The 3,498-nt window shown below is 35.6% G+C and overlaps 1 non-coding gene across 1 annotated transcript; it reads left to right on the forward strand.

Moving 5' to 3' along the window:
- TRNAI-AAU (transfer RNA isoleucine (anticodon AAU)) lies at positions 1-74 on the forward strand. The gene has a single exon. It is a non-coding gene; the product is annotated as a tRNA-Ile (tRNA).
- The last annotated feature ends 3,424 nt before the right edge of the window (positions 75-3,498 follow it).

Raw genomic sequence — 3,498 nt, forward strand, 5'->3', positions numbered from 1 at the left:
GGCCGGTTAGCTCAGTTGGTTAGAGCGTGGTGCTAATAACGCCAAGGTCATGGGTTTGATCCCCATATGGGCCATGTGCTTTTTCTTGTTGTCCTACAAGAAATGCCAAGAAGGGATTTTATCCAGCGGCAAAGTGCATGAAGTGTGGGATGAATGCATTGGCTACAGTAAGCAGCCCTTGAAACTTGCTAGAGAACATCATAGACACATACAAAACACAGAATTTTTAAATCCATGTTAGGAATAAAGAAAAATGTCATCCTTTGGCTGATGCAGCATTTCTCTATATGGCATACATAGAAAACTTTTTCTCAAATATAGCAATATGGCAAATCTAAGAAATGCTAAGGCAAATTAATCAATCAGGACATTTATTTGGTGATTGAATCTACTATGGGGGACTAAGTTTTAAGAAGAGAAGAAGAACAGACCTTTACTCTCATTATTGCACACTGAAGAAGAAAATTCTTAAAACCAGAATATCTTAAAACCATAGCACAAGTGATGGATCACTGCATTCTTATTGCAACTTTTCCTATTTTCAAATGTTTGACAAACATCTCTCCAGTTGAAAACTGATTTGAAACAGTTTCAAAATTAGTTTGGAGTAAAGAAACCACTGAAGATGATTGGATTTATACAAAGTTTAAATATAGATAAGCTATCCTAAAATTCAACTTTAAGGAAATTGAACAAAGTTAGGTCCCACCAAGATTTGAAATCAGATTACTGGATTCAAAGTTCAAAGGGCTCACCATTACACCATGGAACCCATTATTAGAGAGTCTTCCTCTACTCAATATTGCTGATCTTTGAAATACTGAATGTTCTCCTGTTTTAGGTACATTTGGCATTTTTGTGTTTGCTGATGCTTTTATGTTTGGCCGGTTAGCTCAGTTTGTTAGAGTGTGGTGCTAATAAAGCCAAGGTCATGTGTTCGATCCCCATACGGGCCATGTGATTTTGCTTGTTGTCCTACAAGAAATGCCAAGAAGGGATTTTATCCAGCGGCAAAGTGCATGAAGTGTGGGATGAATGCATTGGCTACAGTTAGCAGCCCTTGAAACTTGCTAGAGAACATCATAGACACATACAAAACAGAGAATTTTTAAATCCATGTTAGGAATAAAAAAAAATGTCATCCTTTCGTTGATGCAGCATTTCTCTATATGGCATACATAGAAAACTTTTTCTCAAATATAGCAATATGGCAAATCTAAGAAATGCTAAGGCTAATTAATCAATCAGGACATTTATTTGGTGATTGAATCTACTATGGGGGACTAAGTTTTAAGAAGAGAAGAAGAACAGACCTTTACTCTCATTAGTGCACACTGAAGAAGAAAATTCTTAAAACCAGAATATCTTAAAACCATAGCACAAGTGATGGATCACTGCATTCTTATTGCAACTTTTCCTATTTTCAAATGTTTGACAAACATCTCTCCAGTTGAAAACTGATTTGAAACAGCTTCAAAATTAGTTTGGAGTAAAGAAACCACTGAAGATGATGGGATTTATACAAAGTTTAAAAATAGATAAGCTATCCTAAAATTCAACTTTAAGGAAATTGAACAAAGTTAGGTCCCACCAAGATTTGAAATCAGATTACTGGATTCAAAGTCCAAAGTGCTCACCATTACACCATGGAACCCATTGTTCGAGAGTCTTCCTCTACTCAATATTGCTGATATTTGAAATACTGAATGTTCTCCTGTTTTAGGTACATTTGGCATTTTTGAGTTTGCTTATGCTTTTATGTTTGGCCGGTTAGCTCAGTTTGTTAGAGTGTGGTGCTAATAAAGCCAAGGTCATGTGTTCGATCCCCATACGGGCCATGTGATTTTTCTTGTTGTCCTACAAGAAATGCCAAGAAGGGATTTTATCCAGCGGCAAAGTGCATGAAGTGTGGGATGAATGCATTGGCTACAGTTAGCAGCCCTTGAAACTTGCTAGAGAACATCATAGACACATACAAAACAGAGAATTTTTAAATCCATGTTAGGAATAAACAAAAATGTCATCCTTTGGCTGATGCAGCATTTCTCTATATGGCATACATAGAAAACTTTTTCTCAAATATAGCAATATGGCAAATCTAAGAAATGCTAAGGCTAATTAATCAATCAGGACATTTATTTGGTGATTGAATCTACTATGGGGGACTAAGTTTTAAGAAGAGAAGAAGAACAGACCTTTACTCTCATTAGTGCACACTGAAGAAGAAAATTCTTAAAACCAGAATATCTTAAAACCATAGCACAAGTGATGGATCACTGCATTCTTATTGCAACTTTTCCTATTTTCAAATGTTTGACAAACATCTCTCCAGTTGAAAACTGATTTGAAACAGCTTCAAAATTAGTTTGGAGTAAAGAAACCACTGAAGATGATGGGATTTATACAAAGTTTAAAAATAGATAAGCTATCCTAAAATTCAACTTTAAGGAAATTGAACAAAGTTAGGTCCCACCAAGATTTGAAATCAGATTACTGGATTCAAAGTCCAAAGTGCTCACCATTACACCATGGAACCCATTATTAGAGAGTCTTCCTCTACTCAATATTGCTGATCTTTGAAATACTGAATGTTCTCCTGTTTTAGGTACATTTGGCATTTTTGTGTTTGCTGATGCTTTTATGTTTGGCCGGTTAGCTCAGTTGGTTAGAGCGTGGTGCTAATAACGCCAAGGTCATGGGTTTGATCCCCATTCGGGCCATGTGCTTTTTCTTGTTGTCCTACAAGAAATGCCATGAAGTGTGGGATGAATGCATTGGCTACAGTAAGCAGCCCTTGAAACTTGCTAGAGAACATCATAGACACATACAAAACACAGAATTTTTAAATCCATGTTAGGAATAAACAAAAATGTCATCCTTTGGCTGATGCAGCATTTCTCTATATGGCATACATAGAAAACTTTTTCTCAAATATAGCAATATGGCAAATCTAAGAAATGCTAAGGCTAATTAATCAATCAGGACATTTATTTGGTGATTGAATCTACTATGGGGGACTAAGTTTTAAGAAGAGAAGAAGAACAGACCTTTACTCTCATTAGTGCACACTGAAGAAGAAAATTCTTAAAACCAGAATATCTTAAAACCATAGCACAAGTGATGGATCACTGCATTCTTATTGCAACTTTTCCTATTTTAAAATGTTTGACAAACATCTCTCCAGTTGAAAACTGATTTGAAACAGCTTCAAAATTAGTTTGGAGTAAAGAAACCACTGAAGATGATGGGATTTATACAAAGTTTAAAAATAGATAAGCTATCCTAAAATTCAACTTTAAGGAAATTGAACAAAGTTAGGTCCCACCAAGATTTGAAATCAGATTACTGGATTCAAAGTCCAAAGTGCTCACCATTACACCATGGAACCCATTATTAGAGAGTCTTCCTCTACTCAATATTGCTGATCTTTGAAATACTGAATGTTCTCCTGTTTTAGGTACATTTGGCATTTTTGTGTTTGCTGATGCTTTTATGTTT

The sequence above is a fragment of the Taudactylus pleione genome, unplaced genomic scaffold, assembly GCF_031769625.1.
Source record: "Taudactylus pleione unplaced genomic scaffold, aTauple2 ptg000085l, whole genome shotgun sequence".
Classification (NCBI taxonomy): Eukaryota; Metazoa; Chordata; class Amphibia; order Anura; family Myobatrachidae; genus Taudactylus; species Taudactylus pleione.